At 47.4% G+C, this 25870-nt stretch overlaps 1 pseudogene; it reads left to right on the forward strand.

Annotated features, from left to right (window-relative positions):
* Nucleotides 1–416: 416 nt before the first annotated feature.
* Nucleotides 417–24440, forward strand: LOC140185360 (uncharacterized; annotated as a pseudogene).
* Nucleotides 24441–25870: the final 1430 nt, after the last annotated feature.

Here is a 25870-nt window from a genome sequence, read left to right on the forward strand (position 1 = left end):
CTGTATATAATTATTCTCTACTTTATTTTTAGTAAAATCTGCACACTGCTAAGTGTGATTTTAAATTTAGCTGCTGTAACAAAAGAATTTCCCACTCGGGGTCAATAAAGCATTTATTATTATTCTCCAGTCCTGTATCTCTTTCACGAGTGACCTTCACACCTCTTGACTTTACTGCCCCCCGCCCCAGACACACATTCTGACTCCCTCCCTTCCTTTCCAGTCCTGAAGAAGGGTGTCGGTGTGAAACGCCGACTGTTCACCCCTCTCCACGTTGCTGCCGCCCCCCTGAGCTCCTCCAGCAATTTCCGTGTGTCGCTTTGCATTTCCGCATCTGCAGAGGTCTCCTGTTTAAAAAAACGCGCATGCGTGGTCGCCGTGCTCAGACCCGAATACCGCGCATGCGCTGACTGGACGAGCGGCTCACAACGAACGGACGCAGGTAAGAGCGTGCTCCGGGCAGACTGTCAATCATCGGCGTCTGAAACGCGACCGAAGGATAATTACTGTGATTTCCAGTCACACTGGTACTGCACCCCACGACAGTCCTGGTCCTTTCCCCCTCTCTCAGCCCCACGATCCGTACCCAGGCCCCAGGGAACTTTCGACTCGGCGCCTCCGCCGCCGCGTTTTGCGGCGCATGCGCATTTCTGCATCTTTCGATGGCTGATGGAGAGGTTTCTCATCGTGAGGGCTTCTGGGTAAAGAGGCAGCCATAGGCGACACTACCGGCGTTGTCCCGAACAGTCAAAGGAAATGCGAGCGGATGTATCTCCCAAACACTGCCGAGCTCCAGCTATGTAAATCCGAGAATTATGAACTCGGAACAAAAGTATAGTTCCCAGTTAATCCCGGTTGAAGAGTTTACCTTCCAGTCAGTGGGAATGTCAATTAGTGCTGTATGGAAATGAAACCTTCCGTCAGATTTAGTTCTCGCTGGATAAATAACGATATAAAACATCTTTGCCTCGATGACGAGTGATTTGGGGCTTTCACATCACAAAAGTGCTGCACTCCAATAAGAATAACCACTGCCCTCCACTTTATATTCATTGGCATTGCCATCGATGTGATCATCACTGTCAATCAGCTGGTGGGAGTCCATAGGACCATAAGACAAAGGAGAAGAAGTCGGCCATTCGGCCCATCGAGTCTGCTCCTCCATTTTAACATGAGCTGATCCATTCTCCCATTTAGTCCCACTCCCCCGCCTTCTCATCATAACCTTTGATGCCCTGGCTACTGAGATACCTATCAATCTCTGCCTTGCCTTGGCCTCCACCGCTGCCCGTGGCAACAAATTCCATAGGTTCACCACCCTCTGACTAAAAAAAAATTCTTCGCATTTCTGTTCCGAATGGGCGCCCTTCAATCTTTAAGTGATGCCGTCTTGTACTAAACTCCCCCATCATGGGAAACAACTTTGCCACATCCACTCTGTCCATGCCTTTCAACATTCGAAATGTTTCTATGAGGTGGCCCCTCATTCTTTAAACTCCAAGGAATACAGTCCAAAAGCGGACAACTTTACCAATTTCAATACAAGTTGGGGGTACTCAACTTGAGATATACCCCAGGATATTGTGGGAAGTGAGGGAGGAAATTGCTAAGCCTCTGGCGATGATCTTTGCATATCAATAGGGAGAGGAAAAGTACCAGAGGATTAAAAGACACTGTTCCCTTTTCAAGAAAGGGAGTAGAGATAAACCAGGAAATTACAGACCAGTGGTTCTTACTTCAGTGGAGGGCAAGTTGTTGGAGAAGCTCCTGAGAGGCAGGATTTATGAGCATTTGGAGAAGCTTCCTTTCTAACTCCTGGAAATCTCTTTTCAGGACCTCCTCCTTTGTCCTGTCTATGTCACTGGTACCAACATATACCAAGACAACTGGCTGCTCACCCTCCCCCTTCAGAATATTCAGGACCCAATCCGAGACATCCCGTCCTCTGGCACCTGGGAGGCAACACACCCTGCGGGTATCTCTGTCAGGCTCACAGAATCTCCTGTCTGTTCCCCTGACTATGGAATCCCCTATGACTACCGCATTCCTCTTCTCCTTCCTTCTCTCCTGCACAACAGCGCCAGGCTCAGTGCCAGAGACCCGGTCACCGTGGGTGTACCCTGTCAGGTCATCCCCTAAGCAGCATCCAGAAGAAGATATTTGTTGCTGAGAGGGCCAGCCAGAGGTGTGCTCTCCACTATCCGTGCATTTCCCTTCCCTCTCTTGACAGTGACCCAGTTTTCTGACCCCTGTAGCCTTGGGATGACTACCTCCCTGTAGCTCCTGTCTATCACCTCTTCACTTTCCCTGATAAGCAGTAGGTCATCAAGCTGCAGCTCCAGGTCCCTAACACGGTCTCTGAGGAGCTGCATCTCGGTGCACCTGGTGCAGATGTGGCCATCAGGGAGGCTGGAGGTCTCCCAGGATTCCCACATCTGACACCCTGAACAAAGCACTAACCCTGCAGGCATGCTATCTAATTCTACAGGAAAAATAAGTCAACTCACCCACTTACCTCGCCAAACAGATGAACTTTTTAAACCGTTAGCTGTGAGAGCCCTGCTGTTCCTGTCTGTCCAGGCCGATTCGCGAAGGGGGGGGGAGAAAAAAAAAGAGTTGGTGCTTCGCTCTTGCCTCTTCCCGTTTACCGCCGAAGCCCGTTGAAGCCAAAGCCCCACACTCTGCTCCCACTCACTCCGCTGCCCGCTGTATAGAGTGGTCTCCTTTTTAAACTTTCCGCGCTGTCCTGTTGACGTCACGCGCCTGCGCAGTCTCGTCCTCCTTGCACTCGAAGAAGTTTTTTAAAAAAACTGTCTTCCTTCAGAATTCAGCTCCCACTATGCTCTGTAGTCCCGATCCAAAAGACAGCTGTTGGTAACAACCTGCCTTTTTAAACTCTCCGCGCTGTCCTGTTGACGTCACGCACCTGCGCAGTCTCGTTCTCCTTGCACTCGAAGAAGTTTTTTTTAAAAAAACTACCTTCCTTCAGAATTCAGCTCCCACAATGCTCTGTAGTGGATGCAAGTAATTAGTAAATCTCCAGGATCATACATGTAGTAACAAGTGCTCTTTGTAGTGTTGTGGAACACGGCCAGAACTTGAAATAATACCAAAGGACAGAGACGAATTCAGCCAAGTCACAGGTTGATTGAAGTCGGAAATAGCCCATTCTCACACAGACAGGAATACAGTCAGAGAATTTGATGGTCAGTCAGAATGTCTGATCCGTGCCTTGTTCGCAGATGAGTGCACATAGAAACATAGAAATCTACAATATATTACAGGCCCTTCGGCCCACAGTGTTGTGCCGTCCATGTAACCTATTCTAGAAACTGCCTCGGATTTCCCAACCGCATTGCACTCTGTTTTCCTGAGCTCCATGTACATATCTAACAGTCTCTCAAAAGACTCCATGGTATCTGCCTCTACCATCATCGCTGGCAGTGCATTCCATGCACCTACTACTCTCTGTGTGAAAAACCTACCTCTGACATCCCCTTTAACCCTACTTCCAACACCTTAAAACTATGCCCCTCGTGTTTGCCAATTCAGCCCGAGGAAAAAAGTCTCTGGCTATCCACACGATCAATACCTTTCATCATCTTATACACATCTGTCAGGGCACCTCTCATCCTCCGTCGCTCCAAAGTTCACTCAACCTATTCTCATAAGGCATGTTCTCCATTCCATGCAACATCCTTGTAAATCTCCTCTGCAGTCTTTCTATGGTATCCACATCCGTCCTGTAATGAGGTAACTGAACACAAGACTCTCAGTGGGTTTAAAGAAGGTCTTATATAGCTGTAACATTACCTCACCGATCTTGAACTCAGTTCCATGGTTGATGAAGGCCTTCTTAACAACATTGTCAATCAGCGCTGCAGCTTTGAGTGTAAAATTGACATGGACCACAACATCTCGCTGATCCTCCACATTGCCAATAGTCCCAACATAATATTGTGTTCTGTCTTCAAATTTGATGTACCGAAATAAACCACAGCACACTTATCTGGGCTGAACTCCATCTGCCAGTTCTCCATCCTATCTGCATCCTGCTGTGACCTCTGGAGAACTGTCCAGACTCTTCACAACACCCTCAACTTTTGTGTCACCAGCACCCTTCTCCTTCCTCATCAAGATCATTTATAAACATCACAAAGAGAAGGAGTCTCAGAACACATCCCTGTGGAACACCACTGGTCACCGTCCTCCATGCAGGATACAAGCCATCTACAACCACCTTTGACTTCTGTGGGCAAGCCAGTTCTGGATCCACAAAGCAAGGTCTACTTGGATCCTTGCCTCGTTACTTTCTGAATGAGCCTCACACTGAAAACCATGTACACTACATCCAATGCTCTACATTAGCGGTCACCAACCAGTCGATCTTTGAGACTTTTCCAGTAGATCCCGAAAAAAAAAAGAAAGATAAATACACAAATACAGGGAGGAACCAAGGCCAAGAGTGTTCAGTTTGCTGACCAGTTTATGGGGGATGACTGTGTTAAATGCAGAACTGAAGTCCACAAATAACATCCTCACATAAGTGTTTGGTTCCTCTAAGTGAGTCAGAGCAATACGGAGGGCTGTTGTGATTGCATCCTCTGTGGAGTGGTTTGCCCGGTAGGCAAACTGGTGTTTGTCCAGATCAGGTGGGATTATAGTCTTAATGTGTGAGAGCACGAGTCTCCCAAAGCACTTCATGTCTATGGGTGTGAGTGCTACAGGGCGATAGTCGTTCAGGCACTTCACAGCTGATTTGTTGGGCACTGGGATGATGCTGGAGGTTTCCAGGCATGTTGGAACAACAGCTTGTTGCAGTGAGACGTTAAATATACTTGTAAACACCACAGCAAACTGGTCGGCACACGCTTTCAGTGCCCGGCCGGGCACTCCGTCTGGGCCAGCTGCCTGACTCGCATTCACTGTCCTCAGGCTGGATCTCGTGTGGACCCGTGTGGACTCATCGTCAGGTGGGTGGATGAGTGGAGCAGCCTCCTCCCTCTGGGCAAAGAACTCATTCAGGACATCAGGCAGTGTGGCGTCGTCGTCTGGCAGCAGATTATTGGTTTTGTAGTCTGTCAGCGCCTTGATGCCTTTCCACACACTGCGGGGGTTGTTGTTATCAAACTGACTTTCCATGCGCAGTTTGTATTTGTGCTTTGCATCCCTGATGCCCCTGTGGAGATTCCCCCGTGCTTCACTGTGGGCTTGTTTGTCTCCTGACCTGAAGGCAGCATCGTGCTCCCTGAGTAGTCCCTCACATCACTGTAAATCCATGCCTTCTGATTCGCAAATACCTGAACTGTCTCTTGTGTTATTCCGTTTTCTGTGCAAAACTTAATATTCTTAAAGAAAGACAGCTATGGCTTGTTTGATATGCTAGTTACAGTGTTTTCTTGGTTGAATTAATTTGACAATTTGACAAAAGCATTTTATGTAATTCAAACACAATTAGCCCAAATGAAAGGACTCAAGTTGGAAGTACAATCTGAGCTGTTTTTTCTCTGAATGATTTAGTAGGTCGATCTTGTCTTTAAGTAAGGCCGAGGTAGGGGATCTTGGTCTTAAAAAGGTTGGCGACCACTACTCTACATTCATCAGTGTGTTTGGTTGCATTCTCAAAGAATTCAATCATGTTCATAAGGCACGATCTGCCCTAGACAGAGCCATGCTGACTATCCCACATCAGATTATGCTTCTCCAAATGCTCATAAATCCTGCCTCTCAGGAGCTTCTCCAACAACTTGCCCTCCACTGAAGTAAGAACCACTGGTCTGTAACTTCCTGGCTTATCTCTACTCCCTTTCTTGAAAAGGAAACAATGTCTTCTAATCCTCTGGTACTTTTCCTCTCCCTATTGATGTGCAAAGATCATCGCCAGAGGCTCAGCAATTTCCTCCCTCACTTCCCACAGTAGCCTGGGGTATATCTCCAGTTGATACCCCCAAATTGAGTTGAAATTGGTAAAATTGTGACGCCAGAGCTCACATTCAGCGGAGATCATATAGAAACATGTAAAATTATGAAATGAATAGATAAGATAGAGGCAGGAAACTAGAAGACATTGCCTCAAGATTTGGGGGAAATTGGGATGGAGGTGAGGAGGAACTGCTTTACTTGGAGAGTGGTGAATCTGCAGATTTCTCTGCCCAATGAAGGAGTGGAGGCTACCTCAGTAAATATATTTGAGAAAAGGTTGGATAGGATTTGGCACAGTAGTGGGGTTAAGGGTTATGGGGAAAAGGCAGGTCGGTGGAGATGAGTCCATGGCCAGATCAGCCATGATCTTATTCAATGGCAGATCAGGCTCAAAGGGCCGGATGGCCAACTCCTGCTCCTATTTCTTATGTTCTCACCACAGACTAAAATCTCTCCTGAAATATTGTCCTTCACCCATTGATGTCTTTTGCAAATATTTTCACAGGTTTGAAATGGCAGAACACTTGTGTACGGGAATCTCAAACACAACAACACATCAGTTTAGCTGTCTGGATATTTAAGGAGTGACCAAATATATTCTTTGCTACACCAACACATCTGTTGTCGATCCTTGGAGATGAAGAAGTATCTCATCCTAGCTGGTAAATGTATTCTGTCTCTGAAATGAAGTTTTCTGTTTTTACTCTGTGAAATTCACTGGAACCGGGAGCTGAGAACACACCAGCATTTGTTCACTGGAGATCAGTTCTCAGCTGCACTGATTGTACAAGGGAGTCAGACGTCTGACTTTCTGCATTGCCAGAGAATTGATCGTGGTGAGATATCATTCTCCTTCTCTCAGTGTGGGAAGAGATTCACTCACAGGCTACCCACAGACACGCCAGTGAGTTCACAATGGGGAGAGGCCATTCACCCGCTCTGTGTGAGGGAGGGGAACCACTCAGTCATCCAGTCTGAAGATACATCAGCAAGTTCACACCATAGTGAGATGCTCCACCTGTTCTGCAAGTGGGAAGCCATTCTGTTATTGATGCTAAAGGTATATCAGGAAATTCACCAGTGAGAGGACATTGACCTGCTCAGACGGTGGGAAGGCGTTCACACACTCAACCACAACACAGTGACACCAGCGAGTTCACACCGAGGAGAAGCCATTCACCTGCTCTGAATATGAGAAAGGATTCACTCAATCATCTCAATTGAATGAACACCAGCTCGTTCACACTGAAAAGATGCCGTTCACCTGCTCAGACTGTGGGAAGAGATTCACTCAATCGTCCACACTATATAGACACCAGCGAGTTCACACTGGGGAGAGGCCATTCACCTGCTCAGACTGTGGGAAAGGATTCATTCAGTCAAATCACCTGCTACAACATCAGTTAGTTCACACTAGGGAGAGACCATTCACCTGCTCAGACAGTGGGAAGGGATTCACTCACTCATCCGACCTACAGAGGCACCAGCAAGTTCGCACTGGGGAGAAGCCGTTCACTTGCTCTGAATGTGGAAAGGGATTTGCTCGGTCATCTGTACTGAAGTTACATCAGCGAGTTCACACTGGGGAGAAGCCATTCACCTGCTCAGACTGTGGGAAAAGATTCATTCAGTCAAATAACCTGCTACAACATCAGTTAGTTCACACTGGGGAGAGGCCATTCAGCTGCTCAGACTGTGGGAAGGGGTTCACTCACTCGTCCGACCTACAGAGACACCAGCCAGTTCACACTGGAGAATGGCCATTCACCTGCTCTGAATGTGGGATGGGATTCACTTGGCAATCTCAACTGATTGATCATCAGCGAGTTCACACTGGGGAGAAGCCGTTCACCTGCTCTGAATGTGGGAAAGGATTCATTCGGCGTTCTCACCTACTGACACACAAGTTTGTTCACACTGGGGAGAGGCCATTCACCTGCTCAGACTGTGGGAAGGGATTCACTCACTCGTCCGACCTACAGAGACACCAGCGAGTTCACACTGGGGAGAAGCCATTCCCATGCTCTGACTGTGGGAAGGGATTTGCTCGGTCATCTCAGCTCTTGAAACATCAGCAAATTCACACTGGGGAGAAACCATTCATCTGCTCTGAATGTGGGAAGGGATTCAATGATTCAGCTCACCTGAAGGTACATCAGTTTGTTCACACTGCAGAGAGACCGTTCACCTGCTCAGACTGTGGGAAAGGATTCATTCGGCATTCTCAACTGCTGACACACCAGTTAGATCACACTGGGGAGAAACCATTCAACTGCTCTGAATGTGGGAAGGGATTCACCCATTCAGCTCAAATGAGGGAACATCAGCGAGTCCACACTGGCGAATGGCCATTCACCTGCTCTGAATGTGGGAAGGGATTCACTTGGCAATATCAACTGATTGAACATCAGCGAGTTCATACTGGGGAGAAGCCATTCACCTGCTCTGAATGTGGGAAAGGATTCATTCGGCGTTCTCACCTACTGACACACAAGTTTGTTCACACTGGGGAGAAGCCATTCACCTGCTCTGAATGTGGGAAGAGATTTGCTCGGTCATCTCATCTCTTGAAACACCAGCAAATTCACACTGGGGAGAAACCATTCACCTACCCTGAATGTCGGAAGGGTTTCACTTGGCAATCTCAACTGAGTGAACATCAGCGAGTTCACACTGGGGAGAAGCCGTTCATCTGCTCTGAATGTGGGAAGGGATTCACCCGGTCATCTCATTTAAAGGAGCATCAGAAACTCCACACTCGGGAGAGGCTGTTCAAATGCTCTGAATGTGGGAAGGGTTTTGCTCGGTCATTTCAACTGAAGGTACATCAGCGAGTTCACACTGGAGAGAAACCTTTCAGCTGCTCTGAATGTGGGAAGGGTTTCGCTCTGTCATCTCGACTGAAGGTACATCAGCGAGTTCACACTGGGGAGAAACCTTTCAGCTGCTCTGAATGTGGGAAGGGATTCACTCAGTCATCTGGACTTGTGAGCCACTACCGAATTCACACTCGAGAGAAACCGTTCACCTGCTCAGATTGTGGGAAGGAATTCACTGGGTCATCTGACTTTAAAATACATCAGCGAATTCACACTGGGGAATGCCACTCACCTGTTCTGAATGTGGGAAAGGATTCACTCAGACAACTCAGTTAAGACCATAAGATATAGGTGCAGAAGTTGGCCTTTCGGCCTTTCGAATCTGCTCTGCCATTCAGTAATGGGCTGATCCGATGCTTCCAGTCATCCCCACTCCCCTGCCTTCTCCCCATACCCTTTGATGCCCTGGCTAGAACCTATCTCTCTCTCTCTCTGCCTTAAACACACCGAATGTCTTGGCCTCCACAGTTGCTTATGGCCACAAATTCCACAAATTTACCACCGTCTGAGTAAAGTAAGTTCTCCTCATCTCTGTTCTAAATGGATGTCCTTCGATCCTGAAGTCGTGCTCTCTTGTCATAGACTCCCCTACCACGGGAAATAACTTTCCCATATCTGCTCTGTTCAGGGCTTTTAACATTCAAAATGTTTCAATGAGATTTCCTCTCCCAAACCACCACCCCCCCACACATTCTCCTGAACTCCAGGGAATACAGCCCAAGAGAAGACAGAGCTTCTCGTATGGTAACCCTTTCATTCCTGGAATCATCCTTGTGAATCTTCTCTGAACCCTCTCCAATGTCGGTATACCCATTCTAAAATAAGGAGCTCAAAACTGCTCAGAATACTCCAAGTGTGGTCTCATGAGAGCCTTATAGAGCCTCAACATCACATCCCTGCTCTTATATTCTGTACCTCGAGAAATGAATGCCAACATTGCATTCACCTTCTTCACCACCGACTCAGCCTGGAGGTTAACCTTTAGGGTATCCTGCACAAGGACTTCCAAGTTCCTTTCCAGCTCTGCATTTTGAATTCTCTCCCAATCTAAATAATCATCTGCCTGTTTATTTCTTTCACCAATATGCACGACCATACACTTTCCAACATTGTATTTCATTAACTACTTCTTGGCCCATTCCCTGAATCTATCTAAATCTCTCTGCCAGCACTCTGTTTCCTAGCACTACCCGCTCCTCCACCTATCTTTGTATCGTCGGCAAATTTTTCCACAAATCCATTAATCCAACAGTCCAAGTCATTGACATACATCATAAAAAGCAGTGGTCTCAACATCGACCACAGTGGAACTCCAGTGGTAACCGGCAGCCAGCCAGAATAGGATCCCTTTATTCCCACTCTGTTTTCTGTTGATCAGCCAATGCTCCAACCATGGTAGTAAATTCCCTCTAATTCCATGAGATTTATCTTGCTAAGCAGTCTCATGTGCAGCACCTTTCAAAGGCCCCTGAAAATCCAAGTATACCACATCAACTACATCTCCTTTGTCCACCCAACTTGTAATTTCCACAAAGAATTGCAGTAGGTTAGTAAGGCAGGATTTTCCTTTCAGGAAACCACGCAGGCTTTGGCCTATCCTGTCATGTGCCTCCCAGTACTCCGTAATCTCATCCGTAACAATCGATTCCAGCAACTTCCCAACCACTGAAGTCAGGCTTTCAGGTTTGTAGTTTCTTTTCTGCTGCCTCCCACCCTTCTTAAATAGCGGAGTAACATTTGTAATTTTCCGGTCATCAGGTACTATGCCAGAATCTATCGATGCTTGAAAGATCTTTAGTAATGCGTACGAAATCTCTCCAGCTATTTCTTCAGAACCCGAAGGTGCATTCCATCAGGTCCAGGAGATTTATCCACCCTCAGACTTTTAACCTTTCTGAGCACCTTCTCAGTTGTAACTTTCACTGCATGTGCTTCACTTTCCTGACGCTCTTGAATGTCCGATATTCAGTACTGCAGATGTCTTCCACCGTGAAGAATCATGCAAAATACGCGTTCAGTTCCTCTGCCATCTCTGTGTCTCCCATCACAATATCTCCCGTGTCATTTTCTATTGGTCGTATATCTATTCTCAACTCTCTTTTACCCAGTGGCAGCCATCCTTTAGCCAAGTCTCAGATTTGGCCACAACGTCATATTGCCAATCTAGCTGAATTTCAAGACCATCCACTTTATTTCTTATGCTGCGAGCATTCAAATACAGCTCTGTGTGGTGCACCCTCTCCAAACCTGTCATGCTACGTTTTGGAGGACAGGAACCCCCAAACTTGCCGGAAAGTCTGAGGAATGGAAATGAAACTTAACTGAGAAGATGCTGGGACATGAAAATGCATTTTGGACCGATGAGGCTGATGTTTGTTACTCCAGGATTACTTACAAAACTGTTGGAGCGACCAAGGATACCCCTTTCTGAGAGAGGTCTCACCGGTCATCCAGTATTGAATGAACTCCGCACGTATACACAGGGGAGAAACTGTACAACTGCTGAGACTGCGGGAAGGAATTCACTCAGTCATCTCAACTGAATGAACATCAGCGAGTTCACACTGGGTAGAAGCCGTTCACCTGTTCCAACTGGGAATGAATTCACACTTTCAACTCGCCTGACTACACACCAGACTGTTTTCAGCAGTGAGAGGACGTTGACCTGCTCAGACTGCGGGAAGGCATTCACACTCTCATCCACACTGCAGAGACAGTGGCGGGTTCACACTGTGTTGAGGGTGGTCACCTGCTCTGAATGTGGGATGGGTTTCAATCAGTCATTCATCCTTGTGTCACCCTGCCGGGCTTTGACCCATTGTTAATCGGAGAGATCAGAAGCTTGAGAGGACGGAATTCACTCAAGTTCGCCAGCTGAGCATTAAAGGCAGTGGTTTCAGGGCAGGTTATTTTTGAGCTTTCACCAGGGGCCAATCAACAGTCAGGCAGCAGCAAATGGAGTGACCGATGCTGGACTGGGCAGAGTTGGAGTGGAGACTTTGAGGCTTTACCTCTTTGAGGGTTCAGTCAGGACAGCCTTCGCACAGAGAAGGCAACATTATACTGGAGGTGGAAGTTTTTTTGCCCCCTTCCTCACATTTGCTCAGTTAGAACAGTCAAGGTGCCAGGCAGGATAGTGGAAAGCTCCTCTTGCGGGATGTGGGAAGGCAGGAGACCCTCCTGTGTCCCTGATAACTACACCTGTGAGAAGGGCATCCAGCTTCAGCTCCGAACAATCCACATTAACGAGTGGGATCTGGAAGTGGATGAACTCCAGGTCATTCGGGAGGCTGGAGGGGTGATAGGTCGGACATATAGAGAGGTAGTTGTAACCAGGCTGCACACCACAGGAAACTGAGTGACAGTTGCGAAGTGGAAAGGGGTGGGGGGACAGCAAGTGCAGTGTACCCCTGTGTCCATCCCCCTGAACAACACATATATCACTTTGGTCACAGTTACAGATGGTAGGATAACCTGGCAAAGGAAGGTCACAGCAGGAGGGTCTCTGGCACTTAGTCTGGCTCTGAGACTGAGAAGGGGAGGGTGGAGAAGAGGCGAGCTGTGGTCATTGGTGAATCATTAGCTAAGGGAACTTACTGGATGTTCTGTTGGCGAGAATGAGATTCCAGGATGGTATGTAGCTTCCTGTGTGCTCCAGGTCTGGGTTATCTCCGGCCGAGCACTCAGCTTTGCTCAGGAGGGTGAACAGTGAAGGTCATGATCCATATCATTGGTACCCATATGGGCTGGTAGAGTAACGAGGTTCTGCAGGAAGTGAGGTGCTAAGTTAAAGGGCAGCTCATCCAGGGCTGTGACCACAGGTCTGTTATCTGTGCCACATGCCAAGAATAGGAAGATTATACAGTTTAACATGTGTCTAAGGATTTGGTGCAGGAGGGAGGGCATAATGTTATTGGATCATTTGAGCCCGCAAGGATTACTGTATGTACAGGAGTTTGCATTGGGGTAGAGGGGACATGGTTGCTGGAAGGTGAAGTGGGCGGACAGGTCTCTCTCTCTCTCTCAGACACACACAAACATATGCAGTGGAGTGTGAGGGAGGGGACTGGGGAGGGATAAGGGGAATGAGGAGGATGGTGTTAGGGCTCATTCACAAAGTCTCAGACTCACCCAACCGTCCCCCTCTGGAATTGGTCCCATTCCCTACCCCAGGCTGGGGGTGAGCATTGAGTTGCTTTGCCAACAAGAAACTGAATTGTTGATAGCATCTGGTTAACATCAGTAATAAATTTAAGTTGAACTTGAACATTGAAACGTATTGTTTTTAAAACTTGTACTGATGAGAAATAATCTCTGTGAAGGTCCAGGAGTGGAAAATCAACCGGTGTTCAGCTCCATTGCTCTATGCCAGACAAGAACCTCTATCTGAGTCTGTCCCATCTGTCTGTGCTTGACACGCCTCCCTCTAAAGTTTCCTTTTTCTGTACCTGTCCCAGTGTCTTTTATTTTCCTTCACGACCTCATTCTCCTGCCTGCACCCTTTAACCTTTGATGACTTTACTAATCAATGTATGTTTTATCCAAACAGGATGACTTGGCCTCTGAGCCGTCCGTGGCAATGAATTTCACAGGTCCCTCATCTGTCTAAATGCATGCTCTCTGGTATTTGACATTGTGACCCAGAAGATTAAAAGTGGCAGTTATCTACTCTATCGAGATCTTTCGTTATCTGTTCAACTTCTATCAGGTCACCCTGAGCTCCTCCACTCCAGAGAAAACAGCCCAAGTTTATCCGAACTCTCCTTACACAGTAGCTCATGATTCCAATCCACACAACATCCTGGTGAACCTGTTCTGCAATCTCCTCATTGCTGCCCCAAACACCAGTGGCGTAATGGACTTAAACTAAGTAAATAGTGAATTGTTGATTAATAAGGGTGTCAAAGGTGACTGGTAGAAGGCAGCAGCGTGGGGTTCAGAGGGGACATCCAATAGCCGCGATCGAATGGTGGAGAAGACTCAATAGACGGAATGGGTATTTCAGTTTCTACTGAATTGATGTATAGTGTTGAGATGTGAAGTGGTGGGGAGTAAGGTGCGGGTGCAGGTAAGAGTGAGTGTCCAGGTAGGAGATGGTGTTAAGCACCTTTTCACCATGTCTGGTAACGAACAACAATTAACTCAGAGTGGATCAATCATAAGTGCTTTTATGTTTATTTGCAGCAAGGGAAGACTAGCACTGCCCAGGTGCTGGTAATAGCTTTATCAAAAAGAGACAATACCATCACCCCTTTGGACACAAGTTCAAGGACAAGGTGCATTCTGTTGTCTGCTGAATCATTGTTTGGCATTCTTCCAGTCACACAGCTGCGGTTCTGCACTCAAGTGCTCAGGTACCATCAGCATCATGTTGCACCAAGATTATTAGCAAAGCACTCTGATACAATACAGGTTCCATTTTGTTACAGAAAGAAATGCCATTTTGGTACAACAAGTGAAGTACGTTTCCCTAGTGGTGGAGAAGCATTCCTTTACACCCCCTTACGTCACTCCCCATTTCTGTTCACACCTCCGATCCTTGTGGCCTTCACCCTCTGTGAAAACCCTTACATCACTCCCCATGTCTGTTCACACCTCCGATCCTTCACACCTCACCCTCTGTGAAAACCCTTACATCACTCCCCATTTCTGTTCACACCTCCGATCCTTCACACCTCGCCCTCTGTGAAAACCCTTACATCACTCCTCATTTCTGTTCACACCTCACCCTCTGTGAAAACCCTTATGTCACTCCCCATTTCTGTTTACACCTCCGATCCTGGCGGTGCTCACCATCTGTGAAAGCCCTTCTTACCCTACACCCATCGCCATTTTGTAACCCCGCCTGACCCCTACACCATTTACCATCCCTGTAAAGCCTCCACCATCCACACTGGCGCAATAGCTGACAGCTGACCTGAGAAGGACACCGAGCGTGGCAGGTAGCAGGGCTCACAAAACACACTCACACCAGCTGACATTTTTTATAACCCGACCGATTTGCATGGTTATCTTGTCTAAACCGCTTCCTACCTTCCTATCTTTACCTTACCCCGGTCCCCCCACTGATCTCCGTCCTGAAACATATCCTTGCCAGCGAGGGAAGTTCTATACGCTCCCATTTACTTCCTCCCTCAGCTCCATTCTGGCTCAGAAACAGTCCTTCCAGGTGAGACAACATTTCAAAATTGGGTAAGAATAGGATGATTCGGCAGATGAATGTGTGGCTGAGGAACTGGTGCAGGGGCATTGCATCAGATCTCTGGGTCATTGGGATCTCTCCTGGGGTTGCAATGATCTGTACAACAGGGACGGGTTGCATCTGAACCTGGCGGGGTCCAGTATGCTCGTGGGCAGGTTTGTTACAGCTTGTGTTTAAAATAACTTGTCAGGGGGATGGGAACCGGAGTGTGAGTGCTGGGGATGAGGTAGCTGGTTGGCAACAGAGGTAGCGTGCAGTGAGAGTACTAGCAAGCACCATGCTGCCCTCATGTTATGAGAGACGGCACACCACACGATCAGCTTTATCTGTGCCTGCTCATGCTGTGTCTATGCCTGATACGAGAACCTACACACTGAATAGAAGCTTCCTTCACTGTGCTATCAGAATTTGGAACAGCCTTCCAGATGCTGTGGTTGGAAACATCAGCGATGATGGGTTCCAAGCCTTCAAGAGTCGAGTGCACAAACACCTATCATCTCTGGGAGGGAAGGCACATGCTTCTTCATAAGATATGATGAAGGGGACCAGGATGGCAATGCTTGGCTGTTGGCAGGTAGGGTTAATACCTGACTTTCAAGAGCACTTTGAGTTATGTTCCGGCTGGACTTAGTCCTTAAACTGCTAGAGAACAGTGCGTAAAGAACAGATGCTGTTTTCTCCCAGTCGTGATTAGTTTTTAGTTCCAAGTGCTCCTGTCACGTTTTGTCACCCTGCAACCTTATTCTTCAATCTCTTTGAATAATGGAGGACAGCAGGTGTATAAATGTCTCTCTCCAGCAGACTTCATCATGACTCCAGTATTTCTACTATTTTTTTTAAATGTTTCTTAATTGTACATATGATTTTCTTGTGTTCTATCGCTGAGCAGCGGTGAACCATCTGATTGGCCTGTCAGAGTTCTCTTTGGGAACTAGTTGACTTGATCAGCGTTTCTGATCCTGGCTATTGTTCACGATCACACGTAATAAACAAAAATGCAGAGGCTGATATCAGGTGAAAATTGCAGTCAACGGAATGAGTTGCACCGTTAAAGTGAGACAACATCTATAAGGGTGATGAATGCAGGGCTGAAGGAACGTGCGCAGTGTACAGAGTAACAAAGGTGAACTTGTAGCACAGTGTGATTTGAGTACATCTCCGTGTCGTGGCTGAAAGAAGATTACAACCCGGAGCTTAACGTCCAAGCAGACACGTTGTATCTAAAGGACAGGTAAGTAGGCCAAGGGGTGGGTGCCTCTGCTGGTAAATATGAAATCAAATCATTACAAAAAAAGGGGCGGCAAAGTATCAGAAGATGTAAAATCTCTGTAGGTAGAGCGAAGAATCATTAAGTGTAACAAGACCCTGCGATGATTTATATGCAGACCTCGAACCGTTGTAAGGATGTGGTCTACGAATTACAATTGGAGAGAAAATGCATGCCAAGAGGGCTATGTTACGATAGTCATGGGGGAATTACAATTAGGAAAATCAGGTTAGCGTTGATTACAGAGGGGGAAATTTGTAAAATGCCAACGAGATGTCAGTTGAACACGTTGGGGATCAGCTATTCTGGATTGTGTGTTGAGCGATGAACTGGAACTGAGTGCTGATGAAATCGCAGAGCACACTCGATGGGCCGAATGGCCTGATTGTGCTGTATCATGTGGAGTTCTGGTCTAACAAACCCCTGCAATGCTGAGTGACCAGAGTTCAGTCCTGGGTGTGAGGAACTGTTGCAATATCTGCAGAATCTGACATTAACAGTCCCTCGTCAACTCGGATCTAGATTTAGTTACCATCTGACAGTGACTGCAGGTCAGGGTAGGAAACAGGGGAGACACTACATCTGCTGACCCGTCTGACAGTGACTGCAGGTCAGGGTAGGAGACAGGGGGAGAGACTACATCTGCTGTCCCGTCTGACAGTGACAGCGGGTCAGGGTAGGAGACAGGGGCAGAGACTACATCTGCTGTCCCGTCTGACAGTGATTGTAGGTCAGGGTAGGAGACGGGGGAGAGACGACATCTGCTGACCCGTCTGACAGTGACTGTAGGTCAGGGTAGGAGACAGGGGCAGGGATTACATCTGCTGTCCCGTCTGACAGTGACTGTAGGTCAGGGTAGGAGACAGGGGGAGAGACTACATCTGCTGACCCGTCTGACAGTGACTGCAGGTCAGGGTAGGAGACAGGGGGAGAGACTACATCTGCTGTCCCGTCTGACAGTGACTGTAGGTCAGGGTAGGAGACAGGGGGAGAGACTACATCTGCTGACCCGTCTGACAGTGACTGCAGGTCAGGGTAGGAGACAGGGGGAGAGACTACATCTGCTGTCCCGTCTGACAGTGACTGTAGGTCAGGGTAGGAGACAGGGGGAGAGACTACATCTGCTGACCCGTCTGACAGTGACTGCAGGTCATGGTAGGAGACAGGGGGAGAGACTACATCTGCTGTCCCGTCTGACAGTGACAGCGGGTCAGGGTAGGAGACAGGGGCAGAGACTACATCTGCTGTCCCGTCTGACATTGACTGTAGGTCAGGATAGGAGACAGGGGGAGAGACTACATCTGCTGTCCCATCTGACAGTGACTGTAGGTCAGGGTAGGAGACAGGGGGAGAGACTACATCTGCTGTCCCGTCTGACAGTGACTGCAGGTCATGGTAGGAGACAGAGGGAGAGACTACATCTGCTGTCCCGTCTGACAGTGACAGCGGGTCAGGGTAGGAGACAGGGGCAGAGACTACATCTGCTGTCCCGTCTGACAGTGACTGTAGGTCAGAGTAGGAGGCAGGGGGAGAGACTACATCTGCTGTCCCGTCTGACAGTGACTGTAGGTCACGGTAGGAGACAGGGGGAGAGACTACATCCTCTGTCCCGTCTGACAGTGACTGTAGGTCAGGGTAGGAGACAGGGGGAGAGACTACATCTGCTGACCCTGTCGGCATCAGCCCCAGGGTACTGAAGGCCTGTACGATCCTGTTCTGTGGTATTTTGCAGCACCATTACAATCTAAGACTGAGTCAGGAAAAGATACCGGTGCTGGGGAAGACTTCCTCTTTGGTTCCTTTGCCCAATACGATGACTCCATCTGGACTTAATGACAACAGACCAATTGCCCTCATGTGATGAAGGTGATGCAGAGGCCGGTCCAGACTTACCTCGGACCCTCTACATTTTCCCTACCAACCTCATGAGGGAGCGGATGATACCATCATCTCCCTGTTGCAGCGAGCTCACTCCCACCGGGATGATGCTTGTGGCATTGTGAGAGTCACTGTTTTTGATTTCTTTAATGCCTTCAATACAATCCAGCCACGTTGTCTGAGCAAGGATGGGCGTAGACAAATTCACTATCTCCTGGATTACTGCGTTCTTGAAAGATAGACCCCAGTTTACACCGCTGGGTGGTTCTCTGCCTGAGGTGGAGATGAGTGACACTGGAGCCCCACAAGGGACTGTCCTGACTCCGTTTCTGTTCACGCTGAACACCTCAGACTTTCAGTGCGACTCTGAGTCTGGCCACTTAAAGATGTTCCCTGATGGCTCTGCCGTAGTTGGGTGCATCAGAGATGGGCAGGACTCGGGGTACAGAGGGCTGGTTTAACAGGATTGTGGAATAGTGAGGGAAGAATCAACTGCTCCTGAACGTGGTCAAAACCAGGGAAATGGTGATAGATTTTAGGAGGAACAGGACTATGATGAGTCCTGTATACATTCTGGGAGAAGAAGTTGCGATGGTGAAGGAGGACAAATACTTGGGTGTTCGCCTCGGCGAGAGACATGACTGGGAAACCAACACCAAGACTGTTTAAAAGAAGGGGATGAGCAGACTCCATTTTCTAATGAAGCCGAGATCCTTGAACACGTGAGGCAGGATGTGGCAGATCTTTTACCAGTCTGTTGTAGCGAGTGCAGTCTTCTTCGCTGTTTAACGTTGGGAAAGACTAAATAAACTCATCAGAAAGGTTGGATCCATCCTTGGCCACAACCCGGACTCCTTCGAGTGAGTGGTGGAGTGGATGTCACTGATCAAACTGTTATCGATTATGGACAACCGGAACATCCTCTCCATGACCTACTGAACAGGCAGCAAAGCCCCCGACCCCTTTTCAACAAACTCACTCAGCTCCGCCCTCACAAGGATCGTAACAAAAATCTTCTGCGACAGGTGAATACACATCATAGTTCAATAGTCTCTGCATTGTTGTTTCATACATTATTATTGCACTCTGATACAGTGTTATTGTGTATATTATTATTCTGTACTTTATTTTCAGTAAAGTCAGCCCGCTGCTAGCTGTGCTTTTAGATGTTGCTGCAGAAACGAATGAATTTCCCACTCGGAATCAATAGAGTATTCATTATTATTATTATTCTCCAGCCCTTTATCTCTCAACAATTAACTTCCCAGCTCTTTACTTCACTCCTCCCCGTCTCCCGGTTTACCCTATCACCTCACCTGCCCCACATTCTGACTCCCTCCCTTCCTTTCCAGTGCTGAAGAAGGGTCTGGGTCTGAAACACCGACTGTTCACTTCTCTCCATAGTTGCTGTCTGCCTCCCTGACTTTCCTCCAGCATTTTCCGTCCGTTGTTTGGGATTTCGGCATCTGCAGATTTCCTTCTGTTTGCTCTCATGCGCATGCGCAGAGGTATGAGTTCGTCCCAAATATCGCGCATGCGCTCAGTAGAGGAGAGGCTCGCAAAGATCGGCCGCAGGTTGGAGGGTTCTCCGGTGGGGAATTAATCAGCGGCGTCTGAAACGTGATTGACGGGCTATTACTGTCAGCTCCTGCCGCACTGGTCCTGCACCCCAGCACAGTCCCGGTCCGTTCCCTCTTTCTCAGCCCCACGATCCGTACCCAGTGCCGCCAGGCTTTCGACTAATGAGCGGTGGGCCGCCGCCGTTTCTGCGGCGCATGCGCATCGCTTTATTGTTCGGTGGCTGACAGTTAGGTTTCTCGATCGTGGGGCCTTCTGGGTAAATAGGCAGCCATGGATGACACTACCAAGCGTTGTTCCCCAACAGTCGAAGGAAATGGGAGCGAATGTATCTCCCAAACACTGCTGTGTTTCAGCTATGTAAATCCGAGGATTAGTAACTCGGAACAAAAATATAGTTCCCAGTTAATCTCGGTTGAAAAGTTCACCTTCCAGTCAGTGAAAATGTCAATTAGAGCTGTATGGAAATAAAACCTTCCGTCAGATTTAGTTCTCTCTGAGTAAATAGCAATATGAAACACCTTTTCCTCGATGACAAGTGACTTGTGGCTTTTACATCACAAAAGTGCCGCAGTCCAATGAGAATAGCCACTGCCCTCCACTTTATATTCATTGGCATTGCCATCGATGGGTTCCTCACTGTCAATCAGCTGGTGGGAGGGTATCTGAGTAATTAGTAAATCTCCAGGATGATACATGTAGAAACAAGTGCTCTTTGTAGTCTTGTGGAACATGACTAGAACTTGAAATAATACCAAAGGACAGAGACAAATTGAGCCAAGTCTTAGGTTGATTGAAGTCAGAAATAGCGCATTCTCACACAGACAGGAATACAGTCAGAGAATTTGATGGTCAGTCAGAATGTCTGATCCGTGCCTTGTTCGAAGATGAGTGCATATAGAAACATAGAAATCTACAATATATTACAGGCCCTTCGGCCCACAGTGTTGTGCCGTCCATGTAACCTATTCTAGAAACTGCCTCGGATTTCCCAACCGCATTGCACTCTGTTTTCCTGAGCTCCACGTACATATCTAACAGTCTCTCAAAAGACTCCATGGTATCTGCCTCTACCATCATCGCTGGCAGTGCATTCCATGCACCTACTACTCTCTGTGTGAAAAACCTACCTCTGACATCCCCTTTAACCCTACTTCCAACACCTTAAAACTATGCCCCTCGTGTTTGCCAGTTCAGCCCTAGGAAAAAAAGTCTCTGGCTATCCACATGATCAATGCCTTTCATCATCTTATACACATCTGTCAGCTCACCTTTCATCCTCCGTCGCTCCAAAGTTCACTCAACCTATTCTCGTAAGGCATGTTCTCCATTCCATGCAACATCCTTGTAAATCTCCTCTGCAGTCTTTCTATGGTATCCACATCCTTCCTGTAATGAGGTAACTGAACTCAAGACTCTAAGTGGGTTTAAAGAAGGTCTTATATAGCTGTAACATTACCTCACCGATCGTAAACTCAGTCCCATGGTTGATGGAGGCTTTCTTAACAACATTGTCAATCAGCGCTGCAGCTTTGAGTGTAAAATCGACATGGACCACGAGATCTGGCTGATCCTCCACACTGCCAATAGTCCCAACATAATATTGTGTTCTGCCTTCAAATTTGATGTACCGAAATAAACCACAGCACACTTATCTGGGTTGAACTCCATCTGCCAGTTCTGCATCCTATCTGCATCCTGCTGTAACCTCTGGAGAACTGTCCAGACTCTTCACAACACCCTCAACTTTTGTGTCACCAGCACCCTTCTCCTTCCTCATCAAGATCATTTATAAACATCACAAAGAGAAGGAGTCTCAGAACACATCCCTGTGGAACACCACTGGTCACCATCCTCCATGCAGTATACAAGCCATCTACAGCCACCGTTGGCTTTGTGGGCAAGCCAATTCTGGATCCACAAAGCAAGGTCTACTTGGATCCTTGCCTCATTACTTTCTGAATGAGCCTCACATGAGGAATCTTATCAAAAGTCTTACTGAAGGCCATGTACAATATATCCAATGCTCTACCTTCATCAGTGTGTTTTGTTACATCCTCAAAGAATTCAATCAGGTTCGTAAGGCACGATCTACCCTAGACAGAGCCATGCTGAATATCCCACATCAGATTATGCTTCTCCAAATGCTCATAAATCCTGCCTCTCAGGAGCTTCTCCAACAACTTGCCCTCCACTGAAGTAAGAACCACTGGTCTGTAATTTTCTGGCTGATCTCTACTCCCTTTTTTGAAAAGGGAAAAATGTCTTCAAACCCTCTGGTACTTTTCCTCTCCCTATTGATATGCAAAGATCATCTCCAGAGGCTCAGCAATTTCCTCCCTCACTTCCCACAGTATCCTGGGGTATATCTCAAGTTGAGTACCCCCAACTTGTGTTGAAATTGGTAAAATGTGACGCCAGAGCTCACATTCAGAGGAAATCATACAGAAACATGTAAAATTATGGAAGGAATAGAGAAGATAAAGGCAGGAAATTTGTTTCCACTGGTAGATGAGACATTGCCTCAAAATTCGGGTAAATTGGGATGGAGATGAGGAGGAACTGCTTTTTCCAGAGAGTGGTGGATCTGTGGATTTCTCTGCCCAATGACGGAGTGAAGGCTTCCTCAGTAAATATATTTAAGACAAGATTGGATAGATTTTTGCATAGTTGGGGAATTAAGGGTTATGGGGAAAAGGCAGGTCGGTGGAGATGAGTCCATGGCCAGATCAGCCATGATCTTATTCAATGGCAGATCAGGCTGTAAGGGCCAGATGGCCGACTCCTGCTCCTATTTCTTTTGTTCTGATGTTCTCACCACAGACGAAAACCTCTCCTGAAATATTGTTCTTCAGCCATTGATGTCTTTTGCAAATATTTTTACAGGTTTGAAATTGCAGAGCACTTGTGTACAGGAATCTTCAACACAACAAAACATCAGTTTTTCTGTCTCTGTCTGGATATTTAAGGAGTGACCAAATATTTTCTTTGCAACGCCAACACATCTGTTGTCGATCCTTGGAGATGAAGAAGTATATCATCCCAGCTGGTAAATGTATTCTGTCTCTGAAATGAAGTTTTCTCTTTTTACTCTGTGAAATTCACTGGAACCGGGAACTGAGAACACACCAGCATTTGTTCACTGGAGATCAGTTCTCAACTGCATTGATTGTACAAGGCATTCAAACGTCTGACTTTCTGAATTGCCAGAGAATTGATCGCAGTGAGATATCATTCTCCTTCTCTCAGTGTGGGAAGAGATTCACTCACAGGCTACCCGCAGACACGCCAGTGAGTTCACAGTGGGGAGAAGCCATTCACCCGCTCTGTGTGAGGGAGGGGAACCACTCAGTCATCCAGTAATGAAGATACATCAGCAAGTTCACACCATAGTGAGATGCTACACCTGTTCTGCAAGTGGGAAGCCATTCTGTTATTGATGCTAAAGGTATATCAGAAAATTTACCAGTGAGAGGACATTGACCTGCTCGGACGGTGGGAAGACATTCACACACTCAACCACAACACAGTGACACCAGTGAGTTCACACCGGGGAGAAGCCATTCACCTGCTCTGAATGTGGGAAAGGGTTCACTCAATCATCTCAACTGAATGAACACCAGTGAATTCACACAGAAAAGATGCCGTTCACCTGCTCAGACTGTGGGAAGGGATTCACTCACTCCTCCAAACTACAGAGACACCAGCGAGTTCACACCGGGGAGAAGCCATTCACCTGCTCAGATTGTGGGAAGGGATTCGCTCAATCGTCCAACCTACAGACCCACCAGCAAGTTCACACTGGGGAGAAGCCATTCACCTGCTCAGACTGTGGGAAAAGATTCATTCAGTCAAATCACCTGCTACAACATCAGCTAGTTCACATTGGGGAGAGACCATTCACTTGTTCAGACTGTGGGAAGAGATTCCTTCAGTCATCTGACCTACTGACACACCGGCGAGTTCACACTGGGGAGAGGCCATTCACCTGCTCTAAATGTGGAAAGGTATTTGCTCGGTCATCTGTACTGAAGGAGCATCAGCGAGTTCACACTGGGGAGAAGCCGTTCACTTGCTCTGAATGTGGAAAGGTATTTGCTCGGTCATCTCAGCTCTTGAGACACCAGCAAATCCACTCTGGAGTGAAACCATTCCTCTGCTCAGAATGTGGGAAGGGATTCACCGATGCAGCTCAGCTGAAAGATCATCAGTTTGTTCACACTGTGGAGAGACCGTTCACCTGCTCAGACTGTGGGAAAGGATTCACTCGGCGTTCTAGACTACTGACACACCAGTTAGATCACACTGGGGAGAAACCATTCATCTGCTCAGAATGTGGGAAGAGATTCACCCATTCCGCTCAACTGAAGGAACATCAGCGACTTCACAGTGGGGAATGGCCATTCACCTGCTCTGAATGTGGGAAGGGATTCACTTGGTCATCTCGACTGAAGGTGCATCAGCGAGTTCACACTGGGGAGAGACCTTTCAGCTGCTCTGAATGTGGGAAGGGATTCATTCAGTCATCCAAACTTGTGAGCCACTACCGAATTCACACTGGGAAGAAACTGTTCACCTGCTCCGATTGTGGGAAGGAATTCACTCGGTTGTCTGAGTTTAAAATACATCAGCGAATTCACACTGGGGGATGCCGCTCTCCTGTTCTAAATGTGGGAAAGGATTCACTCAGTCAATTCAATTAAGACTATAAGATATAGGAACAGAAGTCGGCTCTTCGGCCTTTCGAGGCTGCTCCGCCATTCAGTCATGGGCTGATCCAATTCTCCAGTCATCCCCACTCCCCTGCCTTCTCCCCATACCCTTTGATGCCCTGGCTAATCAAGAACCCATCTCTCTCTGTCTTAAGTGCACCCAATGACTTGGCCTCCACAATTGCATGTGGCAACAAATTCCACAAATTTACCACCCTCTGACTAAAGTAAGTTCTCCTCATCTCTTTTCTAAATGGATGACCTTTGATCCTGAGTTGTGCTCTCTTGTCCTAGATTCACCTACCATGGGAAATAACTTTCGCATATCTAATCTGTTCAGAGCTTTTAAAATTCAGAATGTTTAAATGAGATTCCCCTCACGACCCCAGCCCCCATTCTCCTAAACTCCAGGGAATACAGCCCAAGGGAAGCCAGATGCTTCTGTTATGTGTAACGCGCTGTAAGGTTTCACTGCTAATGTAGTGACTTCTTTGTAATGTTCACTGCTGAAGTAACAGTTTCTCTGCAGCAGCAATGTTCGTGTTATGGCTGGCGATAACAGGACTGTGGGATGCATGTCAGCCAATCAGGATTTTGTTGCTCTGTTTCGTGAATCGAGGAGCGTTGATTTTGTCAGAGAGAGAGAGATGGAGAGAGAAGACGCGAATGGAGAGATTTGCTAGACTGCCGGAGAGGGTGGACTCGGAGCGCGGGTCCGAAGGGCAGTAACGATCGGAGGAGGCCGATGGGGACCGATCGGCCTATCAGTGAGCTCCACTTTTGCGCACAGACTGTTTAATAAGATCGCACCCTTTATTCAATTTTGTTTCTCTACTAACCATACAGTCAAAGTAAGAGTTATAAAGCTTAATCATTTAATCGCAAAGTGTGTTCTGTTTCTTATTTCTGGGCACTAATTTGTAACAGGGGACACATCGGGCAGCATCCATCCAAACGACATTTCTTCAGTTTGGCCGGGAAGGGGGTTATCACCCCCGAGATTAAGCCGCTAGGCAAAGCGAGAATTACAATTGTGGGGGCTGCGTTCGGGATTGATTCTGTTGGATGCTGTGTAATTACCCTGAACAATGAACCAGTGGGCAGATATTTGTACTCCGGATGAATTGTTAATTCCACTGTTAGGTTCTGTTGAAGTTGTGATTGTGAGCGGAGACTTGATAAAATGGCGGATGCAGCTCTTGTTCTCATGCAGACCAGCGCTGAGGGAGCTGGAGGCGGAGATTTCAAAGACAGGTTTCTATCATTTCTGAGGAGTGAGGGGAAAGAGTGGTCGGAGTTGGAAGGTCTAATTAGTCCACGTCCCCTGGTGAAGAGTGAGAATTCTGAGGTAGTAGCCGCCCTTACTTCTCTGGCGAATAAATGGAAAATTCAGATTCCAAGTCCCAGTTATGGCAGGCTCCACCTATTCTCT

Source organism: Mobula birostris, chromosome 20 (assembly GCF_030028105.1).
Source record: "Mobula birostris isolate sMobBir1 chromosome 20, sMobBir1.hap1, whole genome shotgun sequence".
NCBI classification, from domain to species: Eukaryota; Metazoa; Chordata; class Chondrichthyes; order Myliobatiformes; family Myliobatidae; genus Mobula; species Mobula birostris.